Source organism: Panicum virgatum, chromosome 8N (assembly GCF_016808335.1).
Source record: "Panicum virgatum strain AP13 chromosome 8N, P.virgatum_v5, whole genome shotgun sequence".
NCBI lineage: Eukaryota > Viridiplantae > Streptophyta > Magnoliopsida > Poales > Poaceae > Panicum > Panicum virgatum.
In genome coordinates, this window is record NC_053152.1 from 47,454,443 (window position 1) to 47,473,929 (window position 19,487).

A 19,487-nucleotide genomic window follows, 5' to 3' on the forward strand; every position below is an offset into this window, starting at 1 on the left:
AAGATAGAGGAAAGAATCTTGATGACTAGGATGAAATATTTTTTTTGAGGATGAATTTAGAGTAGAATGGGTGTGATAGCCTTAGCTCCTTTTATGGCTATACTCAAGCTTGCTGCAAATTTTTTTTACTTCTATCAAATAACATGCCGGAAACTCTGAATTTGTACGGAGATCTTCATCTTTTATTTTTCCACTATAGCAAAGAAACAAAGAGTGAATATAATTTTTGTTTTCTCCTTAGTCTAAAACACATGGAACGGATCATTCCGTTGGAATATCCTCATATTCGCCGAGCATAGGCCTCGGCATCATCCTGCGGTGGTGCTGATTCCCCGCCCTGGGGTTTCCCAAAATGCCCTTTTTGCCCCCGAATAAGGGAAATGGCAGGAGCTGGACTGGACGATCAATTTTGTAATTTTATTCCACCCTGTTCATGGTTCGGTTTTAATGGTTTCTGGTTTATTTCCAACCCAAACCAAGATAATTATGATGGTCCGGTGCGGGCTGGATTTGGACGGGTTTGTAACGGCTTAATTAATATGTTGGGTTGGTTTGGGCGGGTTTCACCGGCAGCAGTTCGCTTTACAAGACGCGCTCGACCCCGCACACGAGAGACTACCGCCAACAGGCAAGCATGCAATGCACTGAAGCTCCTAATGAATATGGATAACCTGCAGCTAGCTATAGGCACCAGCAATATGGCCACGCCACGCTAGCACGTGCGCACCGCTCGCCACCGTGCTAGCAAGCAGGGAGCCACTCGCAGTCGCAGCCTCGCAGGCTGTGATACGCGTGGCTGGCGAAGGACGCAGGAAGAAGGCAGGTTTCAACCGGTTCAACGGGTCGAAACCGCAGACCATCTACTCTGTGCAAATATGTCCGGGTTTGAAACCGTTCCAATCCAACCCGCTCACGCACCCAGGATGACGGTCTCAACTGGGTTCGGTGTGGTCCGGTACCTGATTTTCTCGAACCGATGAACAGGACGAATTTTATTTGTTGATGTTGGCGTTTTGTTCGAATTCTTAAGAGCAGTTCATGCTCTGCTCACATGTGTTTTGCCATTTTGGGTGATGACACGGTGAGTATCCAGCGTCAGGTCCAGCGTAGATGCCTTTCAGCACCAATTATTCTGATACAAGTGTACTCGTGGACACAACAAAACTTGTTTTACATGACCAAACTGTTTTTCATGATAAATTGCAACTTTTAAAATCCAATCCGTTTGAAATGTACTGCTACCAAAAGTTTTAAGTCCTTCAACTGCTTCGTACTGGTATTAGTGAAAATTTTAAACATCCACGTGAACTACCCCGAGAAGGAATCCGCCGGCCCCTTCTAAAGTATTTCTGATTTTAAAATAATACATTAAAAAAGCACTTTTGCAGGACTTCAAATTACAAACTCCAGAAATCAAATGTAATACAACATTCCCCTCTTAAAGTACAAGTTGAAAGAACTAGAATAATGCCCGTGCGTTGCTGCTATATTAAACAACCAACTTTGTGTTTTTTCATTGCATGTACAGTAACCGCGCTATGTATTGATTGTCTAGATTTGGATTGAAACTCCAATTAATTTATCGGGTTCCAATTAGAATTGTGCATTTTCTTTAGATCGAAAGAAATTAGCAATGAGGGGCAATTCCGTCCACAAGTCCTTGAACCTCTCCTCCCAAATTTGGGGGACGCTCACGTACGCCTCCATCGGCTCCTCCCGCCTCCCAGCGCGCACCGCCGTCGATCGCACAATGGGGGCGAAGCGGGTGGCGTCGGCGGCGGGGACGGCGGCGCTGGTCTACGCCGCGCTCTCGGGGCGGCTCTCCTCGCCGTCCGGCGACACGGCCGGGGCGGTGCCGAGGCGGCAGCGGAGGCCGGGCGAAGAGGATGAGGCTAACAAGGGGCAGGAGAGGTGGCCGGAGCGGGCGCCGGAGACCTGGAGGGAGGCCACGGCGGTGACGGCGAGGACGGCGGGGCGGGGTTCGCGTACGCGGAGAAGCTCGGCAAGTGGCCGCTCGGGGACATCGCCTTCGGCATCAGCCACTACATGCGCACCCAGGTGATCATCGAGCCTGTCTTTGCTCGGATTGCAGGCACTGCTTACTGATCAAGAACATCAAACAAGAAACAAAATATAATTTTGGGTGTAAAAGGTGCTCAATTGTTTTCGATACAAAAGGAGCAACTGGATTAAAAAAGGTGATCTTTTTTGGCGTAGTTTCTGGATTTAGGATGCAATTTAGTAGGACGCAAGCTTTGATCTTTGTTTACCCTGCTGCAATTTCTCACCTGTTGAGAGAAGGTAAGACAATCTTCTAGAGTGATCCACACTATGGAAGAACAAAATATTTACCATGGAGTAGTTTAGACTTAGGAATAAATAAATTTTAAAAATGTTAGAATACTTGGAAATTCTTTAGAAGGGGGACACTTGCCACAATCTCATAATTCCCCCTTGCCTATAAATAGAGCCCCCCTCACTTGCCATGCTATCCATCCAAGAGCATGGTAGATAAGAGCAAGATAGATAGTTAGGTGAGAGCATGAGAGGGTGAGTGCTAGGTATCCACTAAAGAGTGTCTTGTGTGATGCTATTGTGTTGTAATAAAGCAAGTGTTTTGTAAATGTTAGTCTCTCATTTTCTAATTACTTGGTGTATAAGTTGTGATCTTTCGTAGGTTGGCTCTGCCACCGGGGATCACATAAGTTCTAGGCTTCATCATAGAAAAGCTCTGCCTACCAGAAACCAGCTTCATTTGTTGGTAGGATCTGCCACCCGGTAGCAAGAAAGCGGCTCTACCGCTGAAAGAACCTTATACACTAACTAGCTATAAATTGAAAAGCCTAACCAACTCTAGAGCGAGTTGGTGTGTCTTAGGTGTATGTCTTCAGCTTATTGGGTATTAGGGCCACATTGATTCCCAACATCACCTTTTTTTTGGACTTCTCACTGAGACTATGTTTGATTAATCTGTGAGGATTTTGTCGGGATTCGATAGTAGACAACTTTTTTTTCGAAGAACCGATAGTAGCCAGCCTGGACATGTCATTCTCCTTCAGGAATAATTTTTATTATGTCTTTTACATTTACATTCAAACACTAAGTTGGATTTCTGATTTCTGATAAGGTGAAAGGTACATTGTTCAGGGGTTGTGTTCCTCATCTCTAAGGTTGATTCATGCATGATGGATTAATGCGAAACTTGTTAAGGGTGTATGGAAACTAGGAACTCCTGCAAGAAAAAAAAACCCACTGTTGCAAGAAAATGTCTAGCTTCTGTTTTGAGTTGCTTTAGAGGATGCCAAACTGGATATCTGTCAGTTAACAGTGTTGTCAAGCATTGACAACACTGAAAAATTCAGAATAGTTAGAATTTCTGACAAAATATTCTCTATAGCTTTGCTTCTCACCTCAATCTCTCCTATTCTACATTATGGTGCCTTTCTGTTAACTGTTCAGATTTAATACAAGATTGTCTGTCAGACAGTATTAAGGAAACAAAATAAGCAGTTTGTTACATATTGTGAGATGCTAATCCAGTTGGTTTATTGGTGAAAATTTATCCTTGTCGCCTAAAAAAAACTCATGCTTTGAGCCATCTGCTTCAATGCATCATACTGAAAAACACTCTCTCATTAATGCTTATTTTCAGGGCAACCGGCAGCACATAGGACACATGCAGCAATTGCGTGCCCCTAAAAGGCCCTGAAGTAAGGCAGGAGCTTATTGGACTTCTTAGATACCTCAGGCTCTGCATGTTCTTCTCAAAGAAGCCATATGAAGTGTTTCTAGAGTTTGGTGGTTATGGCCAAAGTGATATTCTCATAAGGAAGTCGAAGTCAAAGGTTTTCATTAGCCAAGTCAATTTATGTTTTTGTGGCATAGATTGCAAATGGAGATCCCTTAACTGGAACATTGTTATTCTATTCAGCTTATGAAGCCTGCATTCACAGTTGTCCGCGATGAAAGTACCAAATGCTTCCTCCTTTTCATTCGGGGTGCGACCAGCACTAAGGATCGTCTGACAGCAGCAACTGCTGCAGAGGTTCCATTCCATCATTCAGTGTTACAAGATGGACGTAGATCCAATTTGGTGACTGGGCATGCGCATTGTGGAATGGTTGCAGCGGCTCGTTGGATCGCAGATCAGGCCATTCCGTGCCTCAGCAAAGCAGTGGAGCAATTCCCAGACTACAGAATTAAGGTAACTTTTCAATATTTTCTGACCCTGTTCAACGGTATATCCCATTTTTTATGATGTGAGGAAGTAAATAAGTACATTACAAAATACATGCGCATATTATCATTATAATAGTAGCTAACAGAAATTCTTGATCTATTTTGGTTTAAAAATAATCCCCTACTAGGTTTAACAAAATACATGCGCATGTTATAATTCTTGATGAATTATAATTTGTCAGCAATCAATACCTGGAAAGTTTAACAGAAACGAAGCACATATATGAAGTTATAGTACCGCTTAACTAGTTCATTGTGCCCGATTTTTTTTTCTGGCTTACAGAACTGTACCATTTCAATTTCATATTAGATCATTGGGCATTCAATGGGAGCTGGTATTGCGGCAATCTTAACCTACATGCTACGTGAGGACAATAAGTTATCATCAACCTCATGTATTGCCTTCGGACCAGGTAATGTATTCAAGTAGAAACTAAAATTTGACTATTGACTATTGAGCACACTAATATCAAGAAAAAAAAATCATGGCATGTTAGTTTCCTGGGAACGGCAAACTTCCCACTGCAGCGGAGTGGATTGTTGTCAACCCTTCAGATGATATACTTCCCTAATTTTGAAAGGCAAAAAAAGGTCTTTAAAAAAAAGGCAAAAAAAATGAAGTTTTTTTTGAGGGGTCAACGGGGGTGGGGGGGGGGGGGGGGAGGACCCCCCACCTGAGTTTTATATTATCATTTGGCCCTTAATGACCGGATGAGTGCAGACATGTTTGTATGGGTTACATTGCCAAAGAAAAAAAATGAAGTAGACTGAAATAGAACTACAAGAACCCAATAGTGTATTCCTTTTATTTGGTAGGGAAAAACATTTATTTACATGACTAAGCTATCATATTCCATGACAAGAACATATGTTTCTGTCATATTCCCAATGGATGTATAATGTACTGACAGTTTGAAGGGTTGATGTGCAGCTGCTTGCATGACATGGGACTTGGCTGAGTCGGGCAACAACTTCATTACCACAGTTGTCAACAGAAATGACTTGGTGCCATCTTTTGGCAAAGCTTCAGCCGCCATCCTTCGCACAGAGGTATCTTGAGTTTCAAGTATTGTCTTAAACCGTAGAACACATTTTTCTGACGACTAACCTCATGATTTTTGCATTGTCATAAAATTTTCTGCAGGTTATGGCATCATCGTGGGCTCCAGAACTCCAGGAACAAATCCAGCAAACAAGAATATTAGGTTTTGTAAATAGTTCCATGAATTTCATGCGATCCCACATTCCCTTCCTACCCAATCCAGTGTCCAAGGTAGTCGATGTCAATATGCTTTTATCTGACACTCCTGTGGTAAACACTATGGTCTTTGAAACAAATAATTGTATCATATAGGACAATCTTCATTTTAATTCATAATGCGCTGAGTTGATTCCTCATGCCATCCCAGGAGGAGTTCAACCATTCCTCAGATGCAAGTGCTGCTTGGCAGAAGCACTCGGCACTGTCCTGCTGGTCATCTGTTGCTGCAAATAGGCAAACTCTGGAGTCATTGGTGAACCCCACTCAAGGCATGGGTATTCCGGCACTGATGTACGCCTATGCAGGAACTGACCAAAACACTGACAAGCCAACAACTGCAGGAGTGAAAGCAATCGGGTGCTCTAGCCTAAGAGGGGGAGGGGGTGAATTAGGCACAATTAAAACCTTAACCCATGGCTCCAACTAGTTTGCACAAAATTTAAACTAAAACAAACTATCTAGATGTGCAACTACGGTTCACCTTAGTGAGTAACCATCATCCCAAAAGAGTTTAGCAATCTATAGCCAATCCTAGCAAGATACTACGCTAAGAAAGTAAAGGCACACAAGTTGCAATATGAAATGAGGAAGCTTAAGGAGAGGGATGAGAGGAAGCGAACTCTCTACACGAGGATTTATCCGGTGGTTCGGATTGCCACAAAGACGCCCCTACGTCCAGAAGTACTCACGAAGAGTATCGCTTCCCGGCAATCAAGTCTCTTCCATGAACACAATCACGGTCACCTTGATCCCGTCACTAAGGGAGATTGCCCACGAAAGAGGAGTCTCCGTCTCCCGCACAATATCATCGACGCCGCTCCACACCAAGCCGGAGGGTCGTTGACTTGCCAACGAGCCACCAAAGCTCCAAGGATGGCCGGCGCACCAAGATACAATGTTGGTTCACTCTAGAACCACAGTACAAGGATCTAAACCTTACTTGATCACTGACTCAGGAGCTAACCTAGCACTAACACTCACAAAGCTTGTGCTAAGGACTAAGGATTTGATCTTTATGCTCTTGGATGGCTTGGAGGTGTTCTTGGATGTGTATGAGATGTCTTGGGACTCCAGCAAGCTTCAAATGGCCGGGGGAGCTCATATATATAGGCCTCAAAGTCGAACTAGCCGTTTGTAACCGTTAGCAGCTTTCTGCATAGGCATCGGAACATCCGGTGCATAGTGCATCGGTTCTTCCGGTCACTCTGTGCTCTGAACTAGCCGTTGGCTTCTCTGACATGGCCGCAGCACCTTCAAAGACCATCGGTTGAACCGATGCTTAGGCATCGGTTCTTCCGGTGACACTTGATCCGTAGATAGCCGTTGCTCCTTGCTGACGTCATTGCACTGACGCTTGCTCCGATGGTGCATCGGTTCTTCCGGAGCTGAAGGGCTGGCTGCTTCACGCTTGACATCGTCTCTGGAACATAGCACATCGATTGCACCGATGCTTGGCTTGACACCGTCGGTTTAACCGGTGCTGTACTTTTTCGTCACCTGATCTCCAAAGGCTCTCTGTCTTGCACCAAAGCCAGGGCGTCGGTTCTTCCGACAACCATCGGATGCACCGATTCGGTTCTTCCGGTGCTACTGGCTTCTACAGAACTCGTCCAATTCAGCGTTTCTTTGAGTTCTTTCTTCGTGTATTTGTTTGTATGACATTTTTACTTTATCCCTGGGATCTAGAAGTGTTCACTCAACAAAACCATTAGTCCCATTGATTGTGTTGTCACATGATCACCAAAATCACTCGAAATGGCATAAATGGTGCCATGTTCGTTACAAAAAGAACCAGCCTTATGCTCTCCTGAAGAACCTGATTGCCCGAGGTCAGATTCTGAGGAAACTAACCACGGGGAGAAAGCAGCATATCAAGTACACCTAGAGCAGCTTCTGAAGTCGCTGCGATCATCGCCAATCCTCTCTCAGCCTCACCAGTTGTACCCTCCTGGAAGAATCATGCACATGGTTGTGTTGCCATCACCAAAAGAACCTGGCACTGGCAAGCAGCAAGACCAGGACGGGGTGGTTGCCATCTACCAGACACCTCGCAGCATGTACGGCAAGATCCGGTTGGCCAGATCCATGATCAGAGACCATTACATGCCTAGGTACATCGAGACAATGGAGATGCTGATCGACAAGCTTGCAGAGGATGATGACGATGACACAGACGACCAGTTGGGGAACTGAACCCAACAGCCAAGGAAGCAGATTGGTAAGCTGTAGGCAGCATTGTTAGTGTAGGCCACAAGACATAGTTTATGACTTAACGGGTTCAGAGTAGAACCCAGATTAGTGGCATAGTGTAGGGGTAGCCATACCACAAAGAGATGATATTTCAGCTTTATTGCTGAGATTTGCAGAAAGATCTTATATATCTGATAGTGTAGAACCCAGATTTGGATTTGTATATTGAGGCAGGTTAGCCTAGTGAATGATACAGAGTTTTCTGGATGCTTGAGCAAGGTTTGGAAATGATTAAATAGAAAAGGATTGCTGAACTTGGGAATGTATTGGTTGAGTCCCTGATATGTGTAACTGCAGATGATGTTCCTTCTGCAACAGGTAGTATGACCATGCCAAAAATTTTGGGGCAGGAAATCACCAGCTAGTTGCAGAGCTGAAGATTTCAGCACCGCGTCATCTTCTTATCGCAAAAATGCTCTGCACAGGATGAGCCGCGTACCGGGCGCTGCCCCCGCACGCCAGCGTCGTGCCGCCAGTGCAAGCGCCTCTGCTTTCGCGGCCTGGTAGGAGAACAAGGCCAAGCAGCCTGGAGCCAACTACACACGCTGGCTGGACGCATGCGCAGCAATCAATGGTTCAGTGCCAAGGTAAACAGCGACATCTCAAGCTCTTCAGAGTTCAGAAGCCATTGAAATGATCACACTTTCATCTTTTTCTTTCTTTGGAAGGAAACTTGCCCCAAAAGGGGTAAACTTTGAATTCAACAGCAGATACTCTCACAAAGTTTGGCCCGAAAATTCCAGTACAGAGATTTTTCAGCATGGACAATCAGCATACTGTCGAAACTCTGAAAGTTTACACATAACATTGCAGGACATGTGTTACAGGCTTACAGCCATCTGCACTTCCAGTTCCTGATCATCTTCTTTCTTTGGTCTGTAGCCAGAAGGATGACTGATCGCTCGATTTGCCAACTGGGTTCAAGCTCATCCCTTGTAGACGAGGGGCTTGTCGACCCACCTGACACGACATCCGGAGGCCTGCAGCATCTGGAGGAGCTCTGGAGAGAGCACAGACCTCAGCCCGCCCAGAAGTTTCAGCTTCTTGAGCCTCCCACAGGAGGCTCGTAGTGCCATCTCGAACCCCTCGATGGAGACCCAGGAGAGGTGGACCATCTTCACGTCCTGGAGGCACCTCAGGGAGCCCAGAAGATGGCACAGGCCCAGGCCAGTGACTTGGCAGTAGGATATGGTAAGCTGCAAACAAACAAAAAAAAAACAAAATGTAGGGTCCCTGGTGCTTCACAAATTGCAAAAGAGAAGCCAAAGTTGTCGAGTTCTTTACTTGTCTGAGATTTTGGGAGTATCGTGAAAGAGCCCAGAGGCCAGCATCATCCACGGAGTAACAGCGCTTCAGGTCCAGTTCTATCAGGCTAGGGCAACCAACGGCTATGGAGGTGATCCCGTTGCCTGTGATGCGCACCAAGCACCTCAGCTCGAGGTTTGTGAGCTCTTCCAGAGTGCTTAGGTGCTTCAGACCAGCATCGGTGATTTGGGTGCAGTAGCATAAGTTTAGCATCCTGATCTTCTTGCAGCCTCGCGCTAAAGCTGCCAGCCCTTCATCAGTAACAGCGCTGCAACTGTGAGGAAGAGAAACCAGTGCATTTTGTTTTCAGTGATCAATGATTAACTGGCAAGTAATTACAATTACTAAACCATATATAAACATCAATTACCGGTATAGATCAAGATCCACAAGCTTTCCACAGTTAGAACCGATGTAAACAAGGCCTTTATCAGAAATGCTCGAGCAGAGGCCAAGCTTCAAGATTTGCAGTTCTGAGTAGCTTGCCAAGTGCTGCAGAGCTGAAAATGTGGGACTTTAAATAATGTAGCTCGAATGTAATGATGAACTATTAGAGAAAAACAATTGAGTAAACAGCTATCTTTCAATTACCCTCATCATTAATGCGGCAATCAGTGAGGTCAATCTCCTTAAGATGGGAGCAGAGGGTTCCGATTCGCTCTAGTCCCTTCTCATTTATAAAAGGGCAGGACTCCAACCGGAGGCATTCAACCATTCTACAGTTCTCGGCGATTGCAGCAAGGGCATCATTCGTAAGAAGATGGCAACATGTGACATCGATAGTCCGTAGGTAGCTACAATTTACAACAAGTGAAGCAATACCATCATCTGTAACACCATTGCATTTGCTGAGCCCAATTTCAATCAGGTTCTTGCAGCTGTCACCAATGGTCTGAAGATTTGAGGCAAAGATTTCAAGGCCGTCAAGTCTTAAAACAGTCAAAGTCTCGCCTATTGTTGATAACTTGGATAGGAAGCAAGTCTCTATCTCCTGCAAGTGTAAAGCAGAGGGTGAACAACCACTGGAGGTGTGAATTTTGACCTCTTAAGTGATATCATCATTTGCATCGTTTGTTCTCAAAAAGCATAGAGCAAAGGAACTACACTCACATGCAAACTGTGTCCAGCATTTATTTTTCCGATAAATCTTTGACTGTCTATGAGTAAAGCTAAGCCCTGAGAAGTCACGTGGTGACATCTTGATACATCAATACTCTGGAACAGATGAGGTTGAAAATGCAATAAGCACAAAAAACATTAAAAAAAGGCATCATAGTATACAAAGCGAATCATATAGGATCTGCATCCCTGCAAGGTGACTACCTGCAGCGAGTTGCCTGCTCTTAGCATTTGTAGGCCATCATCGTCTATAAACAAGCAGCCGACCATTGCTATGTCCTCTAACTTCTCAAGAGTGGAGAGCGATCTAAGGGATTCATTGCTCACCTGTGAAAACGCCCAAAAAGAGAAGAAATTTGAGCATTCTTGGATTTTCACAGTAAGAAACAATCATAACCATCGAGCGGCCAAGCCCCATTAGATAAATCCATTGGAAATCAGATAGCAGGAATACACATGTCATGTATTCAAACTGGCAAGTAATCTTTCACCGCAGAACAAATTATGGACAGAACCTAAGTGAATTAAATAAAGTTCTATTGAATTTTAATCCTCTAACACCTGAAGCCAAGATGCATAGTAAACATTGAACAAGTAACATCAAGATGCTGAGCATTTTAGATTACAAAATTTTTAATCACATTGTCTCAAGCTACCATTCTTTTGGGACATCATTTTCCATCTGAACAAGCACCCAATTTTAAGTCAAACATTGTACCTGCAAGTAAATGCTGAATCTTTCCATCTCACTTGATTCACAGACGCAAAACAGAGTCAAACATTGGCAAGGGAAGTATCATAGTCCCGCTCAACGAAGTAAGAAGAATCATAATGTCTGAACTCTGAAGGAAACAGCATCCTACTAACATTGCACTATTTGCAACTCGTTCTAGTCAGTTAGCACATTAGTGTGCACTTTGGATTCTCTAGAGGTCAAGTCACAAGTAGTTTCAATCGAATCCGTCAGAATTTTCACAGTAATCTCAAAATTTTCGTGCCCCTAATCTGTTATACTACTAAGCACAGACTGACGCGAGTTCAAAACTGTCACGAATGGATGAGGAAGATGGACTGAATCCTATGTGTATATTGAGATAGGCCCTTTGGGCTATATATAGAATACAAGAGAAGAGGCACCCAAACCCTAGACTACTAGTACATTTACCATTATACCCTTATATCCTTAACACCCCTTCTCAAATGCAACGTGAATGCAATGATGTTGCATTTGGAGAGTGAACTAAGCACTAGACTAAAAAGAAACAAGAAAAAGATACATCCAAAGTCCGAAATCAAAAGATGTCGTCGAAGCGTGCAACTCTTGGAACATGTCGATGTAGAAAAGGATCTCCTCCACAAGAGGGTGTCGCCTTCACAACCGTACTTCAGCGAATAGCCCGAGTCTTCACTAACCAGTACATCAACTCCTCAAACACGAGCCTTGCTTTGGAGTCTTGAACTTGACAATAACTTGAGATGTGTCAAACCAGCCAAACGGAGAGGAGAATGAGAGATCACTGCTGCAAGACGGCAAGCAGGAGGATGACAAGGTGATGACAACGAATAAACGGCCATTGACCATGACGTGGAGAAAAACGGCTCCGAAAGAGACAAAGAGGGCATTGTCGCACCACAATGATGATGTGATTAGCTAAATCGACGGGACTTAGCTAACCATAAAACAAAACAAAGAAATTGGCTGATCTGACAATGAATTTTGTGGACACGCACGACATTGACGAACTGAAGGTATGCAATTGGACTTGGATTGATAATGATTTAGATGAACACAGAAGAACATGACACTGACTAATATGCTAGCACAATGGAGATGATAAACAGAGGAAATATATGTCAATATACTATGGATAGGCAGTAGATACTAGCACAAGGATGCAAATGCAATGCTGGCATACTGCAAGCAAGACATGGATACATGAACAGAGCAGCAGCAAAACAGCAAGCAGCAGTGCAGCACTAAAGTTGGGCAACCTCCTCAACCGGGCCTCCAGCAGGCAACAGCCCAAAATGAGGCCCAACATGACAACAACAGGAGCAAAAGCTTGCCCTCGCAAGCAGGCAGCCAGGCAGGAGGGTGGGGCGGCGGCACTAATGACGACTGACGAGCGGCGGTCGATGAAGACGAGGCGACGAGTGGCCGCGCGACGGGATGGGATGACGAGCCGTTGTGAGGACAGACAGAAGGGCGGCGACGAATTGACGGCGGAAGCGACGGGCCGCGCCGTCTGGAGCTGAGCAGCCTCCTCCTCTTCCCCAGCTTCCCCGCCCCTGCTCCAGAGGCGGCCGCGATTGCAGGCGAGGGAGGTGGCCGCGACGGGCGGATGGAGGCCCGCGGACGGCACCGCGCGGCGAGCGCAGATGGTGCGGACGGCGCCTACGGGAGCCGCGCGACGGGCGCGGCGGATGCGGACGGGCTCCACGTGACGGGCGTGGATGGAGGGGCGCGGACGACGCGTGGACGGGCGGACGCGCAGGGAGCGGCGCGGACGGCGGACGGGCAGAGATGAGGACGGACGGCTGCTGCTGCTACGACGCGCCGGCGGCCGGACGGCGGCACTGGACGGGCGCCGAGGCGGCGGATCTGCCACAACGGGCGGCAGAGAAGACGACGGCTGCGGATCCAGACGGGTAGGGGCTGCTGCTCCCCTCCCGCGGCCGGATCGACGACGGGACGGAGAAGACGACGAGCTGAGCCGCGACGGTGGCGGATCCCGTCAGGGGGGGGGGATGGGTACGTTTGCTGCTGCTGCTTCGACTCGATGACGATTTGGGTTTGGGGGTCGAATGAGATGCTGCCCCCGGGAGGGAAGAATTGATCCTCCCGGGGACGGCGCAGCGGGAAGACGAGGGTGGCAAACTGGATCTAGAACCGCAGCTATGATACCATATCACTAATGGATGAGGAAGATGGACTGAATCCTGTGTGTATATTGAGAGAGGCCCTTTGGCCTATATATAGAATACTAGGTGAACCAACGCGCTCCGCCGCTGGTGCTACATTGGTGCTACGTTCGGCAGGTCCACCTCTGTCTATGCCGCGCCGGAAGGCTGGTGTTTGGCTTCTGCCTTACGAAGCAACACTCACTGGAGCAAACGGAGCGATTATAATCAGGCGCACGAAGTGGAACCTCGCAATAGAAGCAGCAACAAATAGGAAGGTCATCAAGAGCACCATCGGTCGCAGCTGGCGACACACAACAGCTACGCCTTGAGTGCGGGGAGCGCAGGATGCAAAGGGGGAGTTAGAAGAAGACTTGGAGCAAGGGGACCACCGCAGGATGCAAAGTACTTATCTAGACAGTAAACCAGTGACATAAATGGATAGATCTAGATCTCAGGAATCCAACAAAATTGGTTTCATATTTTTCCAACACTCACATGATATTCTATGATTTTTCTAAGTTTAGGACATTTTCTGAAACAGAAAAAGAAAACCAGAAAAAGGTAAAGGTAACTTTGCGCATAGCCCCCTATACTTTCTAGAAATAAACCCGCTGCTTTTTCAACACTATTCACATGAATCTTATGCTTTGCAAATAAACCCCCCGTATTCTTGGTCTTCTCACATGGGTCCATAGGCTCTATGTACGTATTTATACAGCGTCGGCAATGGGGCTTCGGTGGACGGCGGCGAGTAAGACCGGTACCGATGCAAAGAGCTTGATGCCGCGGATCCGATGGTGGGCTCGGTTTGCTTGGCTGAGCATGAACGAAGGAGGTGCATGCGGCAAGGCAAAGACGACGGCGGCCATTGACGCTTCTTGCAAGCTCGTGAGGGAGAGGCTGTGGCGTGCGGGGAAGCTAGGCGCGCGAGGGAGGGGATTACCAGGGCAACGTAGGAGACGGCGGGCGTGGCAGGAGGCTTCGCTGGTCGGGAAAGGCGGCGGGGGGTGGTGTCGGCGGCTGGGGGAGGCGCAAGAGATGGCGTGCGGCTCAGATGGATGCGAGGTGGAGGGTGCTAGCAGACCAATGATCTAGCAGGCCGGACCGGCCCTGTATCCCACGGCCGCGGACTGGGGACAACCGGCCCAGCGAAACTGCCCTCCCAAGCGGCATCGCTTCCGGGGCACGTGCGAGCGGCGAGGCGGTTCCGCGCGCGTCAGGCAGGGACACGCAGGAGCGCTCGGAGCGCGGATCTCTCTAGCACTAGGCAGTGCGGCTAGAGCACCGTGGGCCCGAGACAGAGTGGCCGCGGCAGGCGGACGCAGAGAAAACATGGCCCGCGTCGGGCGTCCTCCTCTGGTGGCGCTACGTGTCGTTCCCGGAGCAAAGGAGCTCTCTCAGCGCACCATCTCCATGGTGTATAGAGGTTAGAGTACAAGAGAAGAGGCACCCAAACCTTAGACTACTAGTACATTTACCATTATACCCTTATATCCTTAACAAAAGCTACCTTGAGGTAGGAGATGCAACGCTGCGGAGGTCGGGGCACTTCTTGGCGAGCAGCTCGATGCCAATGTCGGAGATCTCGCGGCACCACTTGACGCTGAGCCTCTCGAGCCCGGGGCACCCGACGGCGACCTTGGCGAGCCCGACGTCGGTGACGCCAAGGCACTTGTCCATGACCAGCTCCCTGAGCCCCGCCGCGGCGGCGAGGGCGGCCATCTCCCTGTCCCCGGCGGCGACGCAGTGGGACAGGTCGACGGCCTCCAGGCGCGGGCACGCCGCCACCAGCGCCTCCAGCCCGCGCCAGCCGACCCCGCTCGCGCGCGCGAGCCGCACCCGCCGCACGCCCACGGCCCAGCTCGGCGCTGCCCGGCAGCGCGGCGGCGAGGGAGGCGTCGTCGAGCCCCGCGCAGGCCGAGAGGTCGAGCGCCGCGAGGGCCGGGAAGGCGCGCAGGACCCGGGGCAGCGCCTCGCGGCGGAGCGGGCGCGCGGCGCGGCGCGACGCGGCCTCGGCGCGCGCGAAGGCGCGGCTGGCGAGGCGGCACGACTTGCGGTCCCGCGGGTCGCGCACGCCTGCCAGCGCGTGCGCGAGCAGGTCCAGCGACAGCGCGTCCACGCCCGCGCCGCCGCCGCCGCCGGAGCTGCCGGGCCCGTCGTGGCTCATCTCCGCCGGGGCGCGCGGGGCGATCGAGATCGGATCCCGGCGGCCGAGCAGGTCGTGCGCGCGAGCGCGCGTCGGGAAGCTCGAGGGGCGAAGCGAGGCTTGCTGGTTAGCTTGGTGTCGTCGACGAGCGAGCGCTGGTCGACGGCAGCGGGGAAGAGGAGGAGGAGGAGGGGTGGTTGCGGCAGTGGCGGCGCTGCGCGGGTCGCTGGTAGAGGAGAGAGAGGAGGAAGCTCCCTTCGCTGCGGAGCGCGCACGACTTGTTTAATGGTGTGGCGGCAGTGGCCGGTTGAAGAAGCAGCAGAGGAGGAAGTGGCAGTGGGGAGGCTGACACGTGGGCCCGGGCGTAGTGGATTACGAGGCAGCCCGGGTGACCGGATCTGTCTGTTTTTTTGCCGATCAGGTCTGTGATATTGCAATGAGAGGACGATGCTAAAATTTGTTTTTTTCTTCTAAAGATAAAGAAATGAGGGTGTGAGTGTGACAAAGGGATGAGGTTGGTGGGGGGAGGGGGGTTATGGGTTGGTGGCCGTGGGGTGAGGGCGCGGTGTAGACTGATAAGAGAAAATGTGTAGAGTGAAACGGCGAAAATGTTAGGATCCGATCATGTGTTCGAAATTTTATGGACTGTTATTTCTCTCCACTTTATCTAATTATTTTGATAAACCTGTGATTTACGATGGTTCTAGGCCTAATCCTCTTTTTTCATTGCACATTCAAATAATGCAACCTAAGGTGTCTCCTTATCCATATGCATTCACTCACTCATTCTAAGGCTGCATCCTTCTTTTTTGTGCACGCTCAAACAATGCAACATATCTATATGATAAACCTTCGGTGCGATCACTCGCCTATGTTCCTATGCAACAATAGGTATTCTCGAAGAACCATGAAACAAATCAAAACAAAATTATAAGGAGAATCAAGTCTGTAAGGGTAGATACATTGCTACACGTTAGCGATTTCGAATGTCATCTCATGCAATGTCATATAGAATTTTTGGTGATGTGAAGGAGAAAGAGCGAGGTGAGAGAAAGAGGTGGTTGCCTCGCGAAACAACCGTCTCATAGGCTAAAATTTGGGAATATGAGACTACTTTCCACCATTGTACGAGCTATTGTAAAAGTTATCTAATAGATAATTCCAAGATTATGTGTCACTGCAGGAGATCATCTTTAACACGAAGACCTTGGTTATCGTGAGGGTTGATGAGCAACACCGTTACGAAGAGAACTAGAGAAAATTCCAGTTAGTAGTTTTCTACAATCCTTATTCCTATCACGGCGTCCATGACCTCTCACCAACTCGTAGGATGACTAATGACTTTCACCTTCCAATTCTCTACGCTCACTGCAAGTGGGCCCAAGCCCCGATCACCCTGGCCGGCGAGACCTTAAGTACGTAACCGAGGATGGATTTACCTGCTGCCCTGATCCAGTTACATGCTGATCATGTGCCCGTCATCTTTGGATCTAGAGCTAGAACTTAGATCAATGAGGCAGTGTTTGTCGTTTTCCATGCAGATGAATCTCGTCATGAAACCAGATACTATATGTGTACAACTGATTCAACACTTTGAACTAAAGATCAGATTTTGAACCGTGTAGCGGTGAGACTTCATGTATTTCCTTTTTTCTTTTAATATTCAAATTGAACTAAGTTCATAGAAAGAACTTTAGTGCGAACTCTGAAGGAAGTTAGCTTATTAGCTTTTCCCTCTTTGGGATATACTCTCTCAGTTCCAAATTATAATTCATTTGACCTTTTTGATTCAAGTTTGACCACTCGCTTTATTCAAAAATATAATTTCGTGCAAACATAGTCAAATTTATTAATAAAGCAAGCCACAAAAAAATAGTTTGTATAATTTTTTGAATAAGATAAGTGGTCGAACTTGGGGTCAAAAAAGTCAAACTAATTATAATTTGGAATAGAGGGAGTATACTAGTATATTCAGTCCGTATCATTTTTTTTCTATAAACAAGTTGGATCCATTCATCCATGTTGCACCCTTTAGATAATTGGATGATTGGATCAGAGCAGACCAAGTTCAGTGAAGGTAGCTCGAGCTTGCATGCAAATGCAAATTTCTTCTTTCCTTCCCTCCTTCCTTCTTCTCATTTATTGGTCGTGAAGGAGCTCAGCCCTCCCTTCAAGGATGTATGTATGGATCGGAAATCATCAAAACGTCTCACTCTATATGGTATGATGTTCACAAGGGATGAAATGTTAAAGTCTTCTACCAAGTCTGCATGAGGTCGTGATTGAAAGTTGAAGAAAAAAAATCTTTTATAAGGCTTTGTTTACTCCCTCCATTTGTTTTTACATGTCACATTAGGTATGTTCTAAGTCAAACTTACCCAAATTTGATTAAATTTATAGAAAGAGTAAAGTACACCAGCAGCCCTCAAACTTGTCATGTTGTACCATCCTGGCCCCCGAACTAGTAAAATGCAGATTTGGCTCCTTAAACTTAGCTTCGGATGTCATCCCGATCCCCGAACTCGCAAATTGCATATTTGGCTCCCCAAATTTAACTTCGGGTGTCATCCAGATCGATCCCTAAATAAAAAAAAACATATGTGACTCTCTAGATTTAACTTTGGATGCATATCATTGGTATGTTCTAAGTCAAACTTACCCAAATTTGATTAAATTTATAGAAAGAGTAAAGTACACCAGCAACCCTCAAACTTGTCATGTTGTACCATCCTGGTCCTCGAACTCGTAAAATGCAAATTTGGCTCCTTAAACTTAGCTTCGGATGTCATCCCGATCCCCGAACTCGCAAATTGCATATTTGGCTCCCCAAATTTAGCTTCGGGTGTCATCCAGATCGATCCCTAAATAAAAAATTACATATGTGACTCTAAATTTAACTTTGGATGCATATCATTGGGTGCATGATTTAATTTAACCATAGTATTTAAAACTTAACAATACAAGTTGAATTTATTAGATTTCCCATGAGAAAACTTTCATAAAAATCTCTTGAAACAAATTATTTGTCAAACCATCATCATGTTGACTACGTCAACCCACTGTGATTGTGTGAAAGTGTCCATCACCACCGTTGTTTACTGGCAAGTATCAAAACAATTAGCAATACTTTGTAGATGATGAGGACGGACAAAACTCTAGCCCATACACACAACGGGAGGGAGACATTGTAAGGAATGAGCTCGAGGACTCTGCTGTGAACAACGGCGAGAGGCATGCCTATAGGAAGAAGGAAGGTGTACATGGCATATGTCCTAAAACCTATTTTAGAAATTTAAATGTGCAATTTACATGTTCGAAAACATATGCCATGATGACACCCTCGAAATTTACATGTGAAATTTCATGCCATGTGAAAATTTAAATGTCCTGAAACCCTCAAACTAAGTTTAGGAAGCCAAATATACATTTTACGAGTTTAGGGACTGGAACAACACAACGTGATAAGTTTGAGGACCGCTTGCACATTTTACTCTTATAGAAACATATAACAGCATCTATAGTACTAAATATATGCACATGGGTCTTGGTGAATCGTTGACTCTGATATGCTGCGATGCATTAGATTCCGGAGGGAGTTAGCTTGGCTTTTTCCTCTTTGGGAGATAGTATAGTATATAATATATATGTATTCACGCTCCTTCATTCTTTTATACACAAGTTGGATAATGTATGTATTCATGTTGGTTGTTAGGCCGTGCAGATGGGATTAGAGCACACCCTACAGAACAAGACTTTGATCCTACACATTTATCCCGGCTGTGGTTGAAACCGGGACCAATAAAGTCTTTAGTCCTGGTTCTAAAGTCTAGGGCCAGTGAGAGATAAAAAAAAGATCTTTTATCCCGGTTGATGACTTCACCCGGGACTAAAAAGTCATCTTTAATCCCGGGTGGAGTCACCAGTCGGGACCAAATGTTTTAGTCCCGGTTGATGACTTCACCCGGAACTAAGGGGGACTTTTTAGTCCCGGGTGAAGTCTCCACCCGGGACAAAAGCCGACTCCATCAATTTATTTATCTCCACAGGCCACAGCTCCCCTCTCTCTCATCTATCTCTTTCTCTTCTCCCTCGAGATCTCTCCACCGCCGATCATGGGCTTCCTCCGATCCCCTCCTTCCCTCCCTCCCCCCTTAGCTTTCGCGGGTGCCACCGCCTCTGGGCCCGGGCGCGGGCCGGTGAGCTGCCGCCGGGCCTCGGCGTAGGCGGGGCCGGCGAGACACCTCTGCCCATGACCGGCGCGGG

General features: G+C 47.2%; 2 pseudogenes; one reads left to right on the top strand and one right to left on the bottom strand.

The window, feature by feature from the left end:
* Positions 1 to 1,724: 1,724 nt before the first annotated feature.
* Positions 1,725 to 8,004, top strand: LOC120686362 (annotated as a pseudogene).
* Positions 8,005 to 8,373: 369 nt separating this feature from the next.
* LOC120686711 lies at positions 8,374 to 15,542 on the bottom strand (annotated as a pseudogene).
* Positions 15,543 to 19,487: the final 3,945 nt, after the last annotated feature.